General features: G+C 36.9%; 1 protein-coding gene across 1 annotated transcript in view; it reads right to left on the bottom strand.

Annotated features, from left to right (window-relative positions):
* Positions 1-7,871: 7,871 nt before the first annotated feature.
* The window catches only part of kcna4 (potassium voltage-gated channel, shaker-related subfamily, member 4), a 67,504-nt gene continuing 51,243 nt past the window's right edge, over positions 7,872-24,132 (bottom strand). Inside the window, exon 3 of the mRNA XM_064335772.1 lies at positions 7,872-10,978. The gene's annotated coding sequence lies outside the window, so the exon portion shown is untranslated. The remainder of the gene's footprint in view (positions 10,979-24,132) is intronic.

Genomic DNA, 24,132 nt, shown 5'->3' with positions numbered 1-24,132 from the left:
ATTTTTAAGTCAACTATAAAAGCAGTATGTATACAGAGGTGTACCAATGCAGGTTTCAACAGTTTCAAATGAAACAGACCCCGACCTAAATGATGTTTTGAAAAATGTTAATAGTGAGGATGGGGAACTAAGCTTGCAGCTTGCCAGAGGCGAGTAGACTAGTTTATGTTTTGGACGAGTCCCATTTGAAGCTCACTAGTCCGTCAGGCGAGTGATCAGTCTACCTTAAATAGACTGGGGTTGGGTTAAGATTTTCACTATTTGACCAAAAGTATGTGGACACCCCTTCTGATGAATAGGTTTGGCTACTTCAGCCACACCCATTCCTAACAGGCAGGGGTGGACAGTAACGAAGTACATTTACTTGAGTACAGTACTTAAGTACATTTTTCAAGTATCTGTACTTTACTTGAGTATTTATTTTTTTGGAAACTTATGACTTTTACTCCACTACATTTGAAAGATAAATATTGTACTTTTGACTCCACTACATTTCTATGAAGGTTGTCGTTACTTGTTACTTTGAAGCATAGTTTGAAGTCAACAGTTGAATATTTTTTTATTTTCTAAAATGCGATTGGCCACACGCTGTGTTCCTCACAGGAGAAAAACCAATCACAGTAGCCTACTCCTCCGCTGTCGGTCAAGTTCAAAGTGCTTGCTTGTTGCACCAATGGTTGAACAGTTCAATTTGAACTTGGCGGCGGTAATTATGGCGACGGCAGAAGATAAGGATGATTCTTCGCCACCAGAGCACCCATGGCCATATCTCAAGTCCATGTTTGAGATTTGTGAAATTCAAAAAGATTAATATTGTTTTAAATGTTTGCTCTGCTTACCACTCACAAACTACATCGCTGCATTCAAAAACTCGCCGTCCAGCCTGAAAAAGCATGTTGAGGTATGTAAACGTTAGCTAACGGTAGCCCGTTTGCTAATTATGAAGTTGTCTGAGCTTGTAGTGGTTGCAGTTTTTATGCTAGGATTGGTCAGATGAAATTTTATGGAATTTGAGCGAAAGGTCATCCAACTGTTTCACATTTCAGGCAATGCTATCTATCATCAGGGGTTAAATTGGGGGTGGACGGGGGTGGACGGCATCCACCAACCTTTGGTAAATAAATAAATAATTTTGACCAGCAGTTTTACAAATAACTATGACAATCCAGTCCATGTAGGCTCCAGTCCATGTGTTCCCTCTAGCCAGTTACTCGCTCACCCAATCAAAAATACGAAGAAAAAAAAACTCAGGAGGAGCAATCGTTTATATAGACAGCACAGAAAGAAAAATATAGTTGATTGTCTTGATTGATTGGAAGCAGACGCGGTAAGTAGTTTCATTAACATGCAATTTCATCTATGCAACATTTTAAAGAGAGGGGAATAAACAGCCCCCACGAACGCCGACTATTATTAACGGCGACTATTATTAACTGCTGACCAGCAACCAGCAGGTTGCTGGTCAGCAGCTAAGCTAGGATTGAATATTTCCCACACACATAACGTTTCATTCAGCGGCGACTGGTGAGCTGAAAATTGATGGGGCGCAAAACTTTACTTTAAACTAATCATTGATCTCAACCTGTTTTCATTAGTAATTTTCCTTTATAAAGCATGCCAACGATCGGATTAATCAAATGACAAGTAGCCTAACACACAGCGTCTTCATACCGTGTTAGGGGGATTAAATCATAAATTCAATTTATCCGTTAAAAATCCGTTTTAATCACCAAGTACACTTAACAAATAAGACACACCAGTCTGTTCTCTACTATGTTAGCTCTCAGAATAACCAGCAAAAACAAAACCTGCACTTCAATTGTGTTTACAATCTAGCCTACGCATAGCGGGATATTTGCCATGAATACGAGTGCGGAGACAGAAGTGTATCCGCAAATAATGTTGATTAAAAATGTGCACAATTTCGTACTGCAAATGAAAATAAATGTAGGCTATACGACCTAGGCTACTCGCTAAAACTGCCTATTTGGGGAGAGCTGGCTATATATGATAGTATTGAGTAGCCTATTTTGTGGATTAATTGTATTGACACTCAAGGAAAATCAGGGGAAGATTCCGCCACTGCTTAGCGATTAAAACGGATATTTCTAAATCTCACTTATCATTTAATCTCCTTAACACAATGCAAAGAATCTGTGTTCCATTCCATTTGATTAGTCAGATGTTTGTATGCTTGTTAATCACTGAAAATTAATTAAAACAGTTTAAGATCAATGATTAGTTTAAAGGAAAGTTTTGCGCCTCACCAGTTTAAGAAAGATGGATAAAGGAGGAAAACGTGAGGACAAGAGGAGGATGACCGATTATTTTGGTGGGTAAAAAAAAATTCTCAGCATTAATGACACTCAATAAACTTGAAATATATTATGTAAAATCTTGCATCAATAGTATACACTCTTTTTAAAACATTGTTTTCCTTAATTACAATTATGTGCACAATACATTAAACATACAACTATTTTCAGCTGAGACATTCATTGGTTTGTACCTTTTTTCACCCACCTCCCACCGGATCTCAGGGTCCACCCACCTCCCAAATCCCAATTTAACCCGTCTATCATGTGCTGCTATCTAATAACAGTAAAAACGCATCTGTAAATGAGCTTCTGTAAATGCATCGTAGAAACAATACAACAGTGCGTTGACATTAAAAATAAAATGTACTTTTGAATACTTAAGTATTTTTAAAAGCAAGTACTCCAGTACTTTAACCCAAGTAAAAAATTTGACTGAACATCTTTCACTTGTAGTGGAGTAATATTTGACCTGGGGTATGGTTGTTGACACTGGAGAAACCATGCATGTCCTTTCATGCAAACCTAATTTGGCTGTTCTTATTTAAGTTCCTAAATTCCATTCACACCTTAGAAGCATTTTAAATTTCTTAAAGCTTGTTTTTAAATGAATAATTGTCTTTCCAAAAGCTATGGAAACGCATAACCTGCACGCGATAGACATTTAATATTTGTTTTTTGAAACACAGCTTTTCAAAATTCCAGTTACGAATGGTAGAATGGTTAAAAGAATAAAAACACAAAACTTTTATAATATACATAATTTTGTAATATTGTAGAGCCTAACCTATAGTATTTGCAAGCATGAGTAGGTTAACTTGCAAAACCAGCTGTCCCTGTGGACCGTTAACAGCATCACCCTTGCTCCCAGTTGTCAGGTTCCAAACTCCCATTCATTTTTTGGATTTTGCTGAAATTAATAGTTTTAAAACACAAACTAACCACAGAGGATAATACATCAATATAATGTTTATTTGTAAATCAAAGATATCTGTTTTTGTGAGCTGATAAGGTTTAGTTTTGCTGTAGAGGAACTATTTTCAAACCATTTTCAGAGGAACTATTTTTGCTACTGCATCGAAATACAAGCCGCACTGTCATTTATTTTTTCATGCAAGGATTCATAACTTAAAATAAAAAAACTTTTTGCTGGATCTTCTTTTTCTTTTAATAAGTCAATAAAAAGTTGAAAATTCTGAAAACGAAGACCTTTTGACATTAGTGCTCTATTTTATCAATTTATTTTCCCCCGTAGTTTGTGGTTAAAAACTAATTAATTTCAGAAAGGCCCTGAAAATGAGTGAATTGGGAGTCAACTGGGACTGTGACAACCGGGAGGAATGCCGATGCTGTTAACAGTCAGCAGGGACAGCTAATTGCTAGTATTCATGCTATGGGGGCTGGGGTAGGCTCCATAATATTATGTATGCTTTACCAAAGGTAAATATCCTAAAATTAAATAGCTATTGGTGGTGTTTCTGTAGGCCTATATAGGCAAGTGGCTGGTGGGGCAGTGGGTAAAACAGAGGAGAGGGCCTCATGATAGAATTTTTAAATGGGCTCCCATGGGCCATGGAACATCACTATCTATCAGACCTGGGTCAAATACAGTATTTTAATTACTTTTAAATACTTATTTAGAAATTATTTGAAATTCAGCATTTGCAAATACTGATTATTTAAATTACAAAATGTATTTGAAAATACATTTAAGGAACATGTATGCGTGTATTTGCAATTACTTTCAAATATGTCTTTAAAAAACCTTTAAAATACTGAATTTTCAACTACAAAGTGTTTGATTTAATGGAATTATTTGAAAATGCTTTCACAACAGTGAAAAGGCCAGTAGTGCAACATGTGCAATTTCACCAAGCTGTTGAAAGACTTGAAAAGCCCTGGATATGCGAGAACCTTTCAGCTCTGAAAGTTGATTTTGTTGAATTAGAGGACAGTATTTTGATGATAACGTGTCAAGTGGCTGCTGATGGCCTCAGTCCAATTGTACTGATATCCATTGTTAATTGGTAGTGAATATGTGTGGCTGAATTTTATTTTATCAGGGTCTAACCTTACAAAATGTAAAAAATCGAACACTGACAACAGAAAAAAGAGGAAATGCATTAAAAGGCCACTAACTTTCGAAAGATTGCATGGGTACAAATAAACTGGCAAGAAGTCTCAGTTTGCCACCCCATCCCCCCCGACCCCCCAATCCAAAGACAATTACGGGCATTTATGCTACTGTCTGTTAGAGGCAGCGCATGGGTTGTTAAAAATTGCCAGCGTAGGTTACCCCTCAGGGGCGTGCACAGACACTTTGAGGTGCAGGGGCTCAAGCCAAGAAAAAGTCCTCCCCCCCCCCAACAACGTCGGCACACTACATCATGACAGTGTATGAAAGCTCACTCTCTCAGACATGCACGCACACACATACACACACAGACTTGTGCGCACCATGTACCTGGATGAAAAATTCCAGTTGAAGGTGTCAATGAGGTGATTGAATGTTCTGTTGACAGCTAACGTTAGTGTCACTTCACTCACGTGACAAGAGCAGCTGCTGCCCCCATTGCCCTATCATCTGACATTTTAGTTTTATAATGACTATGGTGATTTAATTAGGTTTAATTACTGTAATCATAATTATAACAATAGCGGAAGCAACAACACAACAATAATAATAAAAATAATAATAGTAATAATAATTTTTATTTGGTCTAGAGGGGCATTTCAGCCAAGGAGGACAAAGGGGCACTGTAGCCACCCCCTCTGCATGTCGCTGCTACCCTTGCCCATAATCCAAATTCAACCCCTAGCCCCTAGTAGTTCCCCTGGAGTGCCCTCAGTATTATAACTTGCTGACATCACATTGAGAGCCACTCACAACGATTGTACAAATAACTCTGGGATACCCCCTTCAGTATGAAGCCTACATTGTTGCTGGCTCAGTCATTTCTGTTGTCTATCACAGAAATATTTCATTTTATATTATATATTATATATATATTATATTATATAATATATTTTGTAATGTATTTTGAAAAAGTATTTGGTTTCCCAGGAAAGTATTTATTTAAAAGAATGTATTTTTAAAATATTATTTGGGAAAGTATTTGGTTTTCCATTAAAATAATTTTAATAAATCAAATTTCATGTGTATCAAAGTATTTCATGTGTGAATGTGTTTGAAAATACTTCAAATATGTATTTAACTACATTTTCAAATACAAATTTGTATTTGTATTTGACCCAGGTCTGCTGTCTATATATTCTTGTTTCAATCAGTTTTGTTTATAAATAATTAACTCAATAAAAAAACTTATTGAGCTTGTTACCTAGCTGTAAAAAAATTAAATTTAAATGTATGTTTAAAAAAAAAACATACACACAGATAAAAATCATAGTAACTTGCATTACTAGGTTGTGAGCTCAGTCTGTACCAGCTACATTATCCTTTGTTTAATGTTCCTAAATTTACTTGATAGAAGATATTTCAACTAACAAAATAGCTGACTAAGCAGGCTAAATCAGTAAAGAGCCGTTTGATGTGCAGAGGTGACATATTTTATCTGATGTTAATCCACCACTCCCAGGAGTCCTCAATAGAGTGACCAAAGACACACTTCCCTCCTATAAGCCCGCCTTCATGTCAAATTAGTACTGGCAGAATTGAAAACAAATTTTGAAAAACCAAATGAAAGGCATTGTATTATACAGACAAATAAAAAATACAAACTGATGGGAAAGACTATTTCATCCACAGACCTCAGGGGAATTATATCCCTCAAAATAAATCTGTTTATTGTCTGTGATGTCTATTTAGATATAACACCATAGAGGTGTTATACATTGCTCTGGATATCAGCACCCGATAATATTAATATATCTAAAGGTCATTTATATTCACAGTTGTCACGTTAACACAGCATTATTTTCTTGGCTAAAGATATAGGCCTGGATTAAGCCTTCTGTTAAATGACAACTATAATAATACAAATAAATAAATAATAATTCTGTCATAATGCCCCAAGGACATTTGCAGTACATGTCTGTATTAAAGCCATAGTGACATGCATGGTTCATCTGCTAAAAGGCAGCTCTATAAATAAATTCTGTACTCAATCATCAATCACTGGCAAAGACAACTTCGATGTTCTGCCGAAGAGAATTGTCTGCATAACAAATCTGGTTCAAGACCAAGAGCAAAAACATTCAACCAGCATCTCCAGTTTTAACATTCTCATTGTGTTCACAAAGTGTTCACACTCACTGAGTACTTTTAACAAAATTGTCTCTTATGATACATTGCTTGAAAGTGTATTGTTGTTCATTTTTAACAATTGAGTGTTTTCTCAAGATGCAGTATGAGATAAGTGTGTGATTTTCACAAATTAGCCCCTTTGCATAACCCCCCAACCCACAAACCCCCTCCCCCCAATACCCAACCGGGTGTCAAGAAGGGAGATGAGGTGTAGAGTTTCAGATTTTCCATATGGACAGTGTGAAGCTGGCAGGTTAAAGCACAGTCAACAGGGCATCACATTTCCCCTGGGCTGCTGGGATAGCATGTAGCAGGACACCATACACGCTGGCAGTTAAAACACAGCAGAATGTCAGCAATGTTGTGGGATATTGTTCACTGACAAGTCTAGTGTTACTGCCACAAGCAATGAAACCTATTATTAGGAGAGGGGAGCAGACAAATCGTAAAGTCGATTCTAATGAAACTAAATATACTCTATGGTTTTTAGTAGACCTCAGATAAGCGCAATACATTTTCATGGTACGTTTCTCGAATCAGAAGCATGTTTATTCAGTTTTTCCCTCCTTGGCTTTCTTTAAAGTTCACCAGGATTGCAGTGAAAAATATTCTCTTAAACACACTTTATACATGTATGCATGTTTATTTTTACTCTTGGTTCGTAACTACTTCAGGGTATGACATTGATATGACAAGGGGAGCCCTTATTTTCTTTGCTCTTATCCTTTTCAAAACGTTATGAGGGGGTCAACAGACAAAAGAAATAGAAACAATCATTCGATTAATAACATCCCCTCATTCTGCGTACACTCACCATTCCACTCAATTAACAATTTTTTTTCCTTTTGGGCCAACATCTCTTTTCTGCACATGAATAATAAGGGTGGTAAATCCACTGAGTGTAGGAAATAAATATGCAAATAACAGTTCTGCCTTCAACCCAGTACCAATGCAGTAATTTTTAATGGAACAGAGAGCTAATCGTAGGGCCATTGATGTGGTTTGGCTGATGGTGCTGGCACATTTCCAAAAGTTTAGTAATTACTTGACACAGTACTCATTCTAAATATTTAAACAGCATCTATCCTGAATGACTTGGGTATCACATATCAAAAACAATAACCCAAAGTCTCTGCAAAATGTGAAAATAATGGAGTGACATCATATGCCTTGACCTTTTGTTGCCACCAATGGGCTTTTCCTTAGGAAAAGGCCAATTCACACAGCCGTCCAGGTTCTTCTGCATGCATAGATCCAAATGCATAGACACAGTCCACACCAAACAAGAGTAATTTGTGTTTCTTTGTTTTTATTTAATATATTTATGTTTTTAATTGAACATTGCACGTAATTCAGTATTCCATCACCTCATATTGCTGCCTACAAAATTATATGAATGTAGAAAATCCAGAATTTGGATGATTGTTTTAGAAAAAAAAGTAAAACAAAGGAAATGAGAGGGTCCCAAAAATACCAAGGTAGCACCCAAATAAATAACAAGAATACATTTTAAATAAGGACGAGCATGTGGGAAACAGCATCATGCAAAAAGCAAGAATGGCCAAATTCATATGAATTCAGGATCACCAGGAAGAATTAGATAGCAATATTAGCAATATTGTACATGGTCTTTCCATACAAAACTATATACTTTAGGATTCCTAGCATTTTTGTGGTTTTTAGATAATAGAACATTTTGGAGTATACATCACCTTCCCATAAATTATTCGCCAGAATTTATGAGAACAACTATACCATACAAAGGTCAATGACACACCATGAGTTTAAACATTGAGAATACTAGGCCATTAACATTTGTTTTTATTGCAAAATTCACAGAGGTATGATATCATAGAGGACACAAAATGATCTTGATGACTGAGAAGTATCTTTTTCACCATGTTGCTTTAGGGGATGTGGTTTCAGTGTGCAGACACCATAAAACATCCTACAGCTAAATGGATGGAATCTGGCATATTGTAGCTTGTTTTATCTGGGTCAAAGGAAATTTCAAGCTGCTTTTTTTATTTCCTAAATTTGAAAATATTGTTGTTTGTGATGGCCTTGTTTTATCAGTAATAAAACCATACTTCCTTTAGCAGTAATTAAACCATACCTTCTTTATATACCATTACCAATTGTTAGTTTTCCCCCACAGTATTTATAAATACATGTTTCATGAAATAATGGTTTTGCTTTTGGGAAATGACATCTTACAAAATAATACAAAAATAAAGCAGCGTTTAAATTGCAATTTCATGGTGGTGAACAGGATATTCATTTAGGACTAATTAAGAAACTATCTTGGGTGCACCAGATGCACTAACAGATGGGCAAAGATACTTTTACTTTTTTGTCATTGAATAGCACTATCCAAAAATAGTTATTTTTGCTTTTTTACAACCTAAAATATAAAAAAATAAGACATTTCCAGTTACTAATCACAAAGTGGCCAGGTATAGACATAAAATCACCTTATTAATTTGTACACTTAGGGGGACTTGTACATCACATTGCAAAGGTAATAAATTCCTAAACTCTAAATATGACACACAATATATGACTTCCAGTATGCAATGGCTTTGTTTACAGATATTGTGACATGCACATATGTGGAGACATATTTTACTTGTAAAATGCTTGGCTATTGACCTGGATGGTTGACCTTGCAGTTGCACATGATATTTTAGGGAAACAAACACCTTTTCTTCAAGCTGTTTCAGTGAATGTCTTCATATTTCCACACAAATGACAGTTGTGGAGCTTTAATGTTATGTTACACAAGCAGTCTGAGGGTGTAGGGTCAAATACTAAGTCCACAGTGCACTGCTAAAACAAGAAAACATATGTGCAGAAGACATCTGCTGTTTGAAAATACAGCCTCTTCAATAATTATAACTACTGCACATTCAGTTGAGTTTAAATGCAGGTGTCTTTCCTTTTCTGATAAAAGCTAACAGTCATAGTGTAGTATTGTGTGAAATGTCATTACTTTTTTGTAAGCAATTACGATGTTAAATATTGTAGGACACACTTAAAAAGATTTCAGTTTTTATGCATATTCTACCCATATTTATTTTTTGTTATTCATTTTCACTACACCTGCAAAATACTGTCAGACAATACAACTTTGGTCAAGTAAGACTGAAGGCTAAAAAGCACATTTTAAGTTTTTTTTTTAGCTTACATGTACACAAAGCTATTGCAACTGGTTCTGTCTGTATCAGAGTCTCTTAAACATCTGCCATTTACACAATTACGTTGTATTTTTGAAAAATCCCTCAGTGACTGTTTCACTCCTGGGCATTCTTAATGTTTTTGAGGTTTATGCAAAAGACAACCACATGCCAAATAAAACAATCAGCTTTCTGATTTCTGGGCTGTACTGCATGTATTTGATGTATGTGTGTGTGTGTGTGTGTGTGTGTGTGTGTGCGTGCGTGCGTGTATGTGTGTGCATGTGTGTGTCTTTTAGTAAAATAGAAGGTATGCGTATGCTCACTTGGCCTGTTCATGCTGTTCCTATGTTTTGTTTTCTTTTTTTGCTAATTCCATTGTTGCAAATTTCTATTTAAATATACCTCAGGACATGCACACAGACAAACACGCAGACACAACCACACACACACACACACACACACACACACACATTGGTGTCTTTCTACACCAGACATTATAACCACATAATTATGAATTAAATGCAGTAATGGATATGAATACCCAAAAAATATTGCAGAAACACGACTGCTGATTAAAAAGGGATATGAATGAACTGACATAAAGTTCTTTGTTTCAGCAGCTCCACTTGTACTGCACTTGCCAGTGGTATTTGGTTAAAAAAAGATAAAAATAGATCAAATGACATCACTGGCAAGACTAACAGTTGTTCTTTGTTTGGTTATTGGTTGCAACAATAAAGCCGGTAAAAGTAAAAACAAACACAAAAGCCACAACCTGACAATTTCCCCCATTATATTAAAATATTCACATCTGTTTCTGGCGAGACACTGCTTCACAATTAAAAAAGGAAAAAAAAGGTTACCTTCAATAGGTCTCTAGTTCTGTCATCTCATATATATTTATATATATATATATATGCATTTATATATAAATATATATTTACTATTATTTAAGGCGATCAGCTGAGTTGTGACTTGCACACCTTCCTATGTCTCTGTCCAACACAGTGTCTTACTGCAGCGTCAATCCCCACACTGTCAAAGGGAATCGCTAGTCTTGAAGACAGCATCAGTCTTTGCTTGGCCAGGGAGCAGTTTCTCACATGAGCAGCAAGTATGCTTGCTGTCAGGCAGCGCATTTTCATGACAGTGTCAATACTTGCGTCAGGGATGATGCATATTCACGGAAGGACCGTCTTCTGGGCCGGTGCTTAACAGTACTGTGGAAAAGAGAGACAGAAATACAGCATGGCCAGGTTAAATTTTGCCTCTGCAGAAGAGGGACATGTTTGAATTGTTTGTAAACCCCTGCAACTAACCGATTATGCGGGAACAGCATAGAGAGAGAGATTAAATTATTGAAAATATTTATTCAAAGAAACCCTGGTTGTTTAGGGAAGTTGGTAGTGATGGGATGAAAACTGAAAATACCCACTGGGAACACTGTTCACTCTGTGGTTTTCGTTCTTCTGCTTTAGTAGGTACTGTCAAGACAGTGATAATTGAGTAAAATATGTTGATGTTCTGAATCCAGTGGTTTTAACAGCTAACACCCTATTTTAACGTTCAGCACTCTGCATATCAAACACAAGTGTATCAACCTTTTAAAGTTTTGACTTAACATATAAAATATATTATATGTATTTAATTAATAATGTAAGACATTCATTATTTATTAAATCATCAAATTTGTCAATTGGCAGAGCAGATCGTTTGGATCAACCCTTATCACAATCAGATTAAGAAATTTATGACGTCACAACAAATGATTCAACGTCTAGTCTAAGGACAAAGGTCAACTACCTTAAAGAACAGATGTTACAGACTTGGACAGGTTACAGTCTCAAAAGAAATTAATGAAGGGAAATACCAAACCACAGTATGTTTGCCCCAAATAGTCCCAAGAAAACCAAGATCAAAATTAAAAACCAAAAAAACAGCCAAATATTCCAAAATATTCCTCCGCACACCAAAAAACAACAGCCCCGGGAGCAAGGTTCAGATTCCCCAAATGGCAACAGCAGATATCAACCCCTGAATGTTCACCACAACAGATGTTAACTGGCTGATGTTAAGTACTCACAAATTGTCAAGAAATGTCACATTAGGGGCTCTATCTTACACCCGGTGCAAAGCGGTGCCAAGTGCAACGCAAGTGTCTTTGCTAGTTTCAGGCCGACTCAGTTGTCATTTTCCCATCCAGCGCCCTCGTTGTTTAAATAGCAAATGTACTTGTGCCCATCTGAGCGTCCATGGGCGTGTTGATCTTAAAATGAGGTGTGATCAGGCACATTGTTGGCGCATTGCTATCTTGAGGCAGCGGAAAGCGATTGCGCGATTGACAAAAAAAAACCAGTCAATGGCGCAGTATTTTACTGTTATTTTAAGGGCGCATTATTAAGATAGTAATATGCGCCTCCATACGCAGGTGCACAACGCGCAATATTTTTTTAAAATACATGTTGTAATGGTTAGTCATAACATTTCAAACTAGAATTATTTCTTGAAAATAATAACATCCTAAGGGATAGCCAACATGGTTTCTGCAAGGGAAGGTCATGCCTGACAAACCTTCTGACATTCCTTGAGCAAGCTACCAAGTGTCTGGATGGGAGCAAGGCTTATGATATTATATACTTAGATTTCCAAAAGGCATTTGATAAGGTTCCTCATGACAAACTCATTATCAAAATGAGGACAGTAGGAATTACAGGAGGCATTTCAGACTGGGTTCAGAACTGGTTACGGGATAGAACACAAGGGGTAGTAGTAGGAGGGATATTATCTGAGCAGGGTATTGTGGGAAGTGGAGTTCCACAGGGATCAGTGCTGGGTCCACTGCTCTTCCTCACTTACATAAATGACCTTGACACGGACATTGAAAGTACACTAGTTCAATTTGCAGATGATACAAAACTGGGAGGTTTAGCCAATAGTTTGGAATCTATTAAAGTAATCCAAGAAGATTTAAACAGAATCCAAAAGTGGGCAGACACCTGGCAAATTAAATTCAATATAACTAAATGTTAAGTCCTACATGTGGGGAATAAAAACATGGCTTTTGGGTGGCACAAAATTAGAATGTGCACATGTAGAAAAAAACTTGGGAGTAATAGTTGATCAAAGCCTATCAGGGTCTGGTCAATGTGCTGTAGCAGTAAAAAAAAAAAAGCCAACAGGATGCTGGGATACATGTATAAATCTAAGGAGATCATAATCACCCTATACAATACCCTTGTCAGACCACACTTAAGCCGCGTTTCCACCGCAGGAACTATACCCCGGAACTAGGAACCTTTTGAGGAACTCAGTGCGTTTCCACCGCAGGAACTAGGGTCTAAATTTAGTTCTGGGGGCTTTGTTTTACCCCCCAAAACGTTCCTGCTCGTGGGGTAGTACTTTCCGAAAGTGCAGGAACCTTTTGGGTGGAGCTTGCAGCGCTGAACATTTCTGATTGGTCGAGTACTCGTAGCATTTGTGTTGTATTTATTTTCCGCCATTACCCGCCATGTTTGAAAATATGCAGCGGCAAACCAATTTATTTTCATAATAACTTCAAATCAAACTTGTATGTTATGTGGCGCAGTAGCCTACTTTTGGTTATAGCCTGTCAACGTCTTGGAATTATAACGTGTGCTCTTCTGTTCTTTTCTTGCTTTAGTATTCGTTTTATAAAATGCTAAGCATTCGTGCTGGGACAGCATATTACGTAGGCTACCAAAACATTCAAACGGATTAATTCGGTTGCTGAATATTTTCTTCCGGATTTTCTTTGTTAGCCCGTTGTAATTGACTCAAAACGTTTGATACAGTTATGTGAGGTATGCGGTAGTTCTGCATAATTAACATTGGTGATACAGTACAAGCAAACTGGAAATCACCTTCCGCACTTTTTATCCGGGTAAAATAACAGGTTAATTCTAGTAATCTTCCCTTTAGCTTTTTCAGACTGCCGTAATTTAACTCAATTTTACTGCCATTTTTCAATTCCACGAAAAGACCAGGAAGACTATGGACTCATTTATGGTGCATGGTTCGCATCTGGAGGGCACACTTCGCTGCTCGGCTAGCAGTAACTTCGAAGGAAAGCAAACGGTGGCTGTACCACTACTAATTTACATTTTCACGCAAGTCCGAGTTTTCGTTCTATTCTTGTCATTTTGCGATTAGCCTATATGGAATTGACGACGAGAAAGTAATAAAACAGCAAATTGTTTACAACGTGTGCATGTTTTCTGCTGTTAATGAATGTGTTTGAGAGGATATATGAAAATCAATAAATACAAAAGTAACCATATATAGTCATTGTTGGTAACCCGTTGTATATAAGTGGAATAAACCCCTCCGGGCTGTCCCGGTTATTAGAAAATAATGTAGGCTACTTCGGTGGTAGTATGGGGTTACAGAAGAAATCATATGACAGATGGACCGACGACAACGTCAGTGGGCTAATTTGCCTAATCTTCGCGGTACTTTAGACCCCGGTGGAAACGCAGACAACCATTGGCTGAAGGAACCTTTTAGTTCCTGGTAAAGTAGTTCCTGGGACTGAAAGTTCCGGGTAATTTTGGTGGAAACGCGGCTTTAGAGTCTTGTGTGCAGTTCTGGGGACCGTACTACAAGAAAGATATAGAGGCGCTGGAAAAGGCCCAAAGACGGGCAACCAGATTGATTCCGGGTATACAAGATAAGTGTTATGGGAAAGGCTTGAGATGCTTGGACTTTTCAAGCTTAGTAAAAGGAGACTTTGGGGAGATTTGATTGAGACTTTTAAATTTTTAACAAAGTGAACTACAGGAAATTATTCAAGTTGAGTTCAGTTAGCAGGACAAGTGGGCATAAATGGAAACTGGTAAAGGGTAAATTTCACACAGACATTAAATATTTTTTCACACAGAGAGTGGTCAATGTGTGGAATAGCTTGCCTGGACATGTAGTGGAAGCAGAAACACTGGGGGTATTCAAGGCCCGGCTTGATACAGTGTTATATACTATTTAGCTTTTAGGTAAACTAAGCATTAAGTACAGTTTAGTGGAGGAATAGACGAGCAGAGTTGGCTGAATGGCCTGATCTCGTCTTATGTTATGTTATGTTATGTTATTTATCAGAATTATCTGCCATTATAATAGCAATCTACCAAGGTGCAAGTGCACCTGGCTTTGAAAGGGAATGGGAGATGACACTCTGATTGGTTCAATTCATGTTACGCCCAAAACACACCTATGATTAATTAAGAGACTAAGTACAACCCCTTTGAACCATGCGCCTTACTTTGCGCTCAGATTATCTGCCGCTAAACTAGAAAAAGTGGATTTGGACATGCCCTAAATGCACTTGCGCCATGCACTTCAGACTGTGCACTTAGATTAAAATTTAGCCATATATGTTGCAGCAAGAGTGGAGGGGATATGGTTGAGAGAAAGCATGGTTGCACTGACTGGGCGAGGCGTGGAAGGGTGGAGGTGTGGGAGTGGGGTAAGACAAGGACTGTCTTTTCTGAAAGCTAACAAATTGCTGAATTAAAGTTGCCTTATGTTGTTGGAAGCAGGGCTAAGCATTATGATATTATTACCAAAGGATTCAAGGTTTTATAAAGAGCCCAAACATGAATATGTTAGGAATTAATGCTTTAGAGTCTTGTGTGCAGTTCTGGGGACCGTACTACAAGAAAGATATAGAGGCGCTGGAAAAGGCCCAAAGACGGGCAACCAGATTGATTCCGGGTATACAAGATAAGTGTTATGGGAAAGGCTTGAGATGCTTGGACTTTTCAAGCTTAGTAAAAGGAGACTTTGGGGAGATTTGATTGAGACTTTTAAATTTTTAACAAAGTGAACTACAGGAAATTATTCAAGTTGAGTTCAGTTAGCAGGACAAGTGGGCATAAATGGAAACTGGTAAAGGGTAAATTTCACACAGACATTAAATATTTTTTCACACAGAGAGTGGTCAATGTGTGGAATAGCTTGCCTGGACATGTAGTGGAAGCAGAAACACTGGGGGTATTCAAGGCCCGGCTTGATACAGTGTTATATACTATTTAGCTTTTAGGTAAACTAAGCATTAAGTACAGTTTAGTGGAGGAATAGACGAGCAGAGTTGGCTGAATGGCCTGATCTCGTCTTATGTTATGTTATGTTATGTTATTTATCAGAATTATCTGCCATTATAATAGCAATCTACCAAGGTGCAAGTGCACCTGGCTTTGAAAGGGAATGGGAGATGACACTCTGATTGGTTCAATTCATGTTACGCCCAAAACACACCTATGATTAATTAAGAGACTAAGTACAACCCCTTTGAACCATGCGCCTTACTTTGCGCTCAGATTATCTGCCGCTAAACTAGAAAAAGTGGATTTGGACATGCCCTAAATGCACTTGCGCCATGCACTTCAGACTGTGCACTTAGATTAAAATTTAGCCATATATGTTGCAGCAAGAGTGGAGGGGATATGGTTGAGAGAAAGCATGGTTGCACTGACTGGGCGAGGCGTGGAAGGGTGGAGGTGTGGGAGTGGGGTAAGACAAGGACTGTCTTTTCTGAAAGCTAACAAATTGCTGAATTAAAGTTGTTGTTGGAAGCAGGGCTAAGCATTATGATATTATTACCAAAGGATTCAAGGTTTTATAAAGAGCCCAAACATGAATATGTTAGGAATTAATGCAGGTCAGCTATTGAATACCCCCAAAACATGGACATTTACTTCTGCTTCTAACAACAGAAGTGATATTTGTAGACAAACCAAGCCAGTTGTAATCTCCACCTTGAGGAAAAATATTTTCCAGTCAACAAAACAAAAAAAATCGCACTGCGTGGGTTTTCCCTTGAAATTGGAATTGCTTCTAAAAATTAGACTTCAACTATCAGACCTTAACAACCTTTATCTATATACAATGATTTAATCAATGATTTCAATTAAATGTTACAAATTGCATTCAAGCTTAAAATCAAAAGGAACATGATCTTTGTTCTTTCACACTGGTCCTCTGGCTCCATAAATAGCTTTGTGTTCTGTACGCCGTAGTAGTTAGATGCTCAGAGAAAGAGGCACCATGACACATTTCTATGCCAGTTGAGGGGAGGGGGACAAAAGCAGACCCTGAGTGTGTGTGTATGGGGGGAATAGAGAAAACTGACAACATTCTTATGGTTACTCGAAGAAAGTTTGCCAGATCAAATTATATTGTAATAGATAATATTTTGTATATGATAAGTTAGGAAGAAACCACGACAGGCTGTCCCGTTATTGCAAAATAATGAATGACGGGGTGGTGATGCGGCCAAGGCAAAGCAGAGGTTGCTTAACCATCCCTGGAGTACATTATTTTCCATTAATGGGACAGCCCAGAGTGGTTTATTCCTCTTATACAATGGTTACCAACAATGACTATATATTAGTCACTTTCATCTTTATTGATTTTATCAACTTAATCAGCTGAAATTTTAATATTCTTCAGTAGCCGTTTCACCATATTGTTTTACTGTTGTCAAGCAAAACTCTCGTTGATAGTTCTATGTGAACCGTTGCTATGCAAAACTCTCGTTAACTGCTCTATTTACAACATTGTTAAGCAAAAACCTCTGGTCGTTAATTCTATGAAAACAATGATTCTATCAGAAAAATTGTTCCTTCCTGTTTTTATGCCATGCAATTAGCACCAATTTTGGTGATTTTTGTCATTACATTATTTAAGAAAAGTTCATGAAACCATAACTCATCTCAGCGTCTTTCCAAGACCCTTTGAAACCGGGTTAGAATACAAGCTAGCTCTTTGCTAGGTTTTGCCGTCACTTGTCACCAACCCAGTATTGAAACTCAGCGGGGTTTACGTCAAAATGGTCTCACGGCATGCTTGTTATCCCAGCTACCTAGCTAGCTATTGAATTATATTTGAAACAGCAAAAAAAACAGAAGAAAATACCTCCCGTAGCCATGAGTTAAATATGGAATGCCTATTGTACTATCCAAATAAGGGACGATTTTGTGTTTTACAGGATGGTTGGCAACCCTAAATGAAGTTTCCTACAGTAACTATAACTGTGATTCAACGTTGCCATCAGTTGTGAAATTGGACATTAAAAAGCAGATATATAACAATAATTAAAAATTGAAAAAATGACATTGCTGTATAACTGCTTTAGAATGTTGAATTTTGTAGTGCATAAATTTTATAACTGTTAAAAGGCCAAGATGTCCGGTTATTGAAAATGTATGCACCCTTGTACCAATCAGATTCCAGTATTCAGCCAAGCTGTATTATTGTATAATTATACAATAATATAATATGTTATATTATTAATTAAATACATATATTTTATATGTTGGATAAGATAGAAGTTTAAAAGCTTGATACACTTGTGTTTGGTATTCAGAATGCTGAACATTAAGCATGGGTGTTAAAACCACTGCATTCAAAACATGAACATATTTTACTCAATCCTCATTGTACTGACAGGACAGTGCATATATAGTTCTAAAGGTGCTGATTGATCATTTGTAATTCAAACATGGGCCCAATATATTTAGCATTATTTTAATATGTGGTGGTCATATTATAAGATTCAATTTATCTTTATTAAAGGACCCACATCAAAGTAGCAACCATTTTAGTAATCTGAAGTTCCGTCCACTGTGAAATTCAGACAAGAAAAGTACAGAAACTTTCATATAATAGAGAGGACATGGAGTGAGACTACTGTTATGAGTTCAAGTCATGTATCATTTTAACCGCAAGGCTCCCATATCTCATGTCCGTTGTTTCATTGGATTCCGTGTTGCTGAATGGAGATCTGAATGAATGAAAGACAATGTAAAAGAGATTAAATCTCACACTAGGATAATGGCTGCAGTATCACACTGAGAAAGAGCAAGCTGAAACAGGCAGGCTAAAGAAATCAATCAATCAATCAATATGGCTCTGCAGTAATGTGGGGTTCACACATTTTCACATGGTTCAGTGTGGTACACAGTTTTAAAAAATATGTACTTACCCAACTCAAACCACACATGCCATTTTTCTAAACTTAAAACTAATCACAGGAAATGGGACCTGTGGGAGCCTTGATAAAGACAAAGCTTAGCTGGAATTTGAGCCCAGAACAACTCCAAACTTTCAGCTCTGCACCTCCACTAAGCTTGTGTAATTCTTGTAGGAATATTGACCTCATTCTGTTAGGTCATAGACGGGCCCATGGGCTGTTACCTTGTATACTGATGGATTTAATTCTTTGAAGCCGAGTGATGCAAATTGCATCAAAAAGCACTCCCTAGTGATCGGCATGCCAGCATGCCTAGATTGTTGAACTCGGACATTCATTGCTCCTGCAACCAAAGTATGAGTTGAAAACAGAAATGCTTTACGATGATACACAACAACTACGCCGAATACGGAGTTTCGCAGCGCCACCATTGTCGCTCTGGTTGTTCATTTAGCAAGAACCCCTCCCTGCAGTCTCATCTGCAACTACACCCCCACCCATGACATAATTCACAATATTGTCTATCTGGGCATTCATAAAAATATTCTTTTACCACTAAAATATCATATTCCGTCATAGCAACAAGATAAACCCAACAATAGCCCTAAGATATGCCAATACAGCAGTGAAAACGCTGCTCACTGAATAACGAAATAAACAAGACAAAGTTTTTAAAAATTATGCCATGTCATTCTACAGTCAATATCTGGGACTAAATATTGAATAAATATACAACCTTACCATTGGTTTTACGCGTAGAGATGTCCCTTTTGCGACTGAGTGGTCATATATTGTAATTAGACATAATTATTGTTTGAATTGCTTGAGGTATCTTCAAAACAAACAAAGCGTTGTTTTACTACCAGTTCTCTGAACATATTTTCGCCAGGTACTCTACTGATATTTTTACCCATTATAATGCAATGGTATGTTCTTTTGACATGACGCTACGATATTGTTACTTCATACAACCTATTCTTGTAATGTCAGATGTTATACTTGAGCTGACACCTTTGGCTTAGGTGATATAGTCAAGTAATGCATTTTTTAGCAAGCGATATTGACCTACCAACTAATTCACATATCCAGGCCAAAACCTGACATTTACTGATAGGGGCAAGTCTTGTAAAAAATAATGAGGGGGTTATATAAATTAACCGTTTGAGACCTAGGGCGATTTTGATGTTTTTTCACTATCCTCGGTTTTTTAGAAATTAAACAGAGAAAAAACATCAAAATCGCCCTAGGCCTCTAACGGTTAATTTATTTTTTGCACCTTGCAAATTTTCTTTAGACCACAGGACACAGATTTACAACAGACCAGCACTTAAAGACAGAACACAAAACACAACAGTCTGAGATGGACACAGGCAAGAGGATGTTGGAAACCATAAGAAGGGACTCTTGGATGGCTCATTCTGTTACGGCACTGTTCTAGTGCACTGATTTGAGGCTGCTGCAAATAACACTGATTATGAATACGATTAGACATTCAACATTGATAAGAAAAAATGTGAAAACCCATACAAAAATACAAAGAGGACCCAAACATAGGTAAATATGGAATATGGTAAAAAAAAAAATTTTACCAGAATATGAGGAATACATAATAAATGGAGTGTATGTTCAGCAATATAACATATTTCAAGAGAGATCAATTAGACTATATCAATTATAGATTTATGAACACATAAAAAATTACATGTTCTACCGTGTAAGCATGAAATTACATGATAATAATGTTTATGAGAATAACACAAGAGCAATAAAATACAAATGTCTGATGATGACATAAGGCCATGCAGCCCATCTGGTCTTGTCATTTTGTGTACTCTTGAGACTATTCAGCACTGTGTCAAGCCTGGCCTTTAATATCCCATGGGTCTCAGCTTCAATATGACCTGGAAAGCTGTTCCATACATTGACAACTCCATGTTTAAAAAATACTATACACTCCCCTCCCCCAGTCACACACACACACACACACACGCGCTGCACACCTACAAGAAATTATTTATACGTATGCTGAAAAACAGATACAGAAAGGAACATAGGTCCTGCAGCAATTTAATAGCCCAAAGAAAAATGCTCACAAATTTATACAGCAGAAAAAGTATCATTGTAAGTGTCATTTGGGAGACTTCAGACAAACCATGTGCTCTCCTCCAAAGTACATGATGTCAGTCGTTGCTTCTTATCAACCCATTTTTCAAAACGGACTTGCATAAACATAATTCAGAGGAGGACACTTCACGTGTAGCTTAACAGCAGACTGTCGGGCGCCCGATTGACCAGCAGGGTTCACACAACGAGACACAGTCATTCTAACCGACTACAACCCTCAGGTCCCATGGCAATTTCTGGGCTGTAGTTGAAGCTAGCATGACCTGCTTGATGAGTGGATACCAGACCACAGGGCCCATCCAGGCATTAAAACAATACTATGGCTGTGCCTGACTAGAATTTTCTTAGTCGAATCGGATTCGGCAGTTCAATACGACGATTCGACGATTTGTTTTATATATAAAGGTCTATAAGACTTTCTGGCAATATAGTACATTGGCATGCATTTCAGTGCTGATTTAGACCACGTTAACATAGTCAAGTGCAACAGAGTCATATGAACATTTTTTTGAGCATTTAAAATAAAAATCATGTGTCACAATAATGAGACAGTACACAGGTATTTCTGGTTAAACCTAGCTCTTATAACTTCTTTATTTTGCTTTAAACATTAAAAATTAACAAACAAATGAAACAGTTTAAATAAATTCACGGCATTGTCCGCTTTGAAATAACTGACATATCTTCTTCAACAAGATAGGAGGCTACTTGTTTACTTCTCTTTAAATATACGAAGCCTAATATAGGCCTATACATCTAAACAAACATGTAAAAGAACAAACTAACAAATGAAGCAATTTAAAATTTGAATTATTATAGTTGAAAATAATGCTTTTGTAAACAACAGTTCAAATAAACGGTATTGTCAGCCTTCAAATAACTGACTTGTGTGCAACGAGACCCTTTTTATTTCTCTTAAATAGCCTACAAAAAGTAATATATAAATCTAAATAAACGTGTAAAATAATAAATTAACAAATTAAGCAATTTAAGATTAGATTAAATGCAAACGGTTTAAATAAATTCACGGCATTGTCCGCTTTGAAGTAAAACCTTTCATTGTCACGTGGAATTTTTCTAGCATGCGCAGGTTGCAAGAATATAAAAACTAAATTTATAATTACCTTTATTTGATTTATAATTCAATATTGTAATATAGCCACTGTCCATTTTTGTAAGGTTCTATCTATAATGATGTATTCCGGTATTGTAATGCACATTGACTGCCTAAAAAAAAAACGACTGCTCGACTCAAATAATCTCAATCGACTGAGGGGTCTCTGACAGATGATTCGAATTCAGGGGACAGCCCTAAACAATGCCTTAACAGAGCCACCCAGGAGCCCAAAATCATTGCTGAGAGAAAAGAGAACACGAATGATAAGAAGCTGTGCAGAAAAGATTGCTTCATTTTATTTTTAATTTTATTCCTTCCTATGTATGTTTTTGTAGCCCATGTATGTTTGCCTTTTATGATACCAAACAGGCACTCAGGGCCAGTTAAATGATTTTTTTATGATGGTTGTATTTGCTGCCATTGGTAATACCAGTGGTAACCAACTACCACATTTCCAGGGTATGAAGAGGTTTCTTTACTATATTGCCCTAACTTTTTTGATTTTTGGATTAGTGGCAGAGCTATGCATGGACATGTAGCTGTCTCCATGAGCCTGGCAATCAGCACCCCACAGACAAAAAAAGACTTAAGGCTTAATGACCTATAACATAATGCTAACTAAAACTTGCATGAGCCAATCAGGAACCAAGCACATTGCAGGGAAAAAAATGCTCAGATTTCTCTTTCCAGGCACTGTAAACTCATGGGGGAGTGTACTAGAGTGGAACAATATTTCATAGGCAAGCATGAGGTGTGTTAATTGATTTTAATGCATTAGAATTCACCAGAATTGTCAAGCGTTTTCTAGTTATTGCATTGCTCATGCAATTAATATTGTGGGATGTTTTCTACACCCTGCATGTGTACACAGTCATTTCCGAAGATCTAAATATCATCTCCATGGTAATCATAAGCACCCAGATAAGGAGCTTCCTCCTGACTCTGCAGATACGAGTGAGGGTGTTCCTGTGCCTCTTATTTCCTCATTCATTCTACCCTCTCAGGAAGTCCTCACTCCTCATATTTACTGTTTCGAAGTTCCAGCTGGTACACACACATCTTTAGGATTTTAGAAGGTTTCAGCTAGTTTTGAAATGGCATTTCAAGTTTTCCTAGAACAACCTGGCAACCCTGCTCATGCTATGCCATGTATTAATAGTGGCATAGTACTGAATGAATAGAGACAGGACTGGGGACAACTAAATCCAACAGCATTGCAAACCGTCAACATTTGGAGGACAACAGTACTCTCATAAATCTTGCCAGTGGTATACAGCCCAGTATTAGCTTAGCCTTGTCAACATGATCAGGAAAGATACTACTTACATTGCAGTCACTTCGCAGACATTTTATTATATAAAAAGCAATATAAAACAATCAATATTTTTCAAATTCATTGTACAAGAATTGTACAATGAATGTTTTAGAAAATATTAAGCATTGTCAGAAAGCTTTCTCAAAAAATGCTAAATGTATTTTTAAAATAATATACCAGTGTCAAAAGACATTTAAGAGGACCATAAGCCATGAGGGTTCATCGGTAGTACAGAAGCTGATATTTCTTGGAGAAGATAGTAAAAATATCAAAAATACAGCATGGAAATAGCACTTAAGTACAACTATATGAAGGCATGACAGAAATAAGACCAAGCCAGAGACTGGTACTGAATGCTTTAAGAAGAAACACCATGGATAAATCTATAGGTGAGGGGTAGAATGTAAGAGAGAAGAAGACTCTCCAAAGTGAAGAGTACAGTAAAAGAACTGATTAGGTACCTGAGCAGATGCTGGTCTTTTCACCATATACAGGTGAAGCAAGACATTTTGGTTGTTTTGGGGAGCCACCAAACAATACTAAAAAAAATTTCATTCATTTCCAATACATTCATTTATATATTTCTTGAAATCTAATGCATTTATATTCATTTCAGGATATGTACTATATAAATATGCAATATATATATATATCACTAGATATTATGATATAATATGCTTACTGTAAATCAAACATCATTATCGAACATTTCGCAAAGATTGGCCATGAATTTTCCAAACCCTTTTTGTGTCATGAAAAAGTACCAAATCATATATTTTTTATACATTTTATGTTCTCTAAATGTAGGATTTACATACATTTGTATATATGTCAT

This window comes from Anguilla rostrata, chromosome 5, assembly GCF_018555375.3.
Source record: "Anguilla rostrata isolate EN2019 chromosome 5, ASM1855537v3, whole genome shotgun sequence".
Taxonomy (NCBI): Eukaryota; Metazoa; Chordata; class Actinopteri; order Anguilliformes; family Anguillidae; genus Anguilla; species Anguilla rostrata.
Note: the sequence above shows the minus strand (reverse complement) of the source record. Positions and strands in the feature narration are given on the sequence as shown.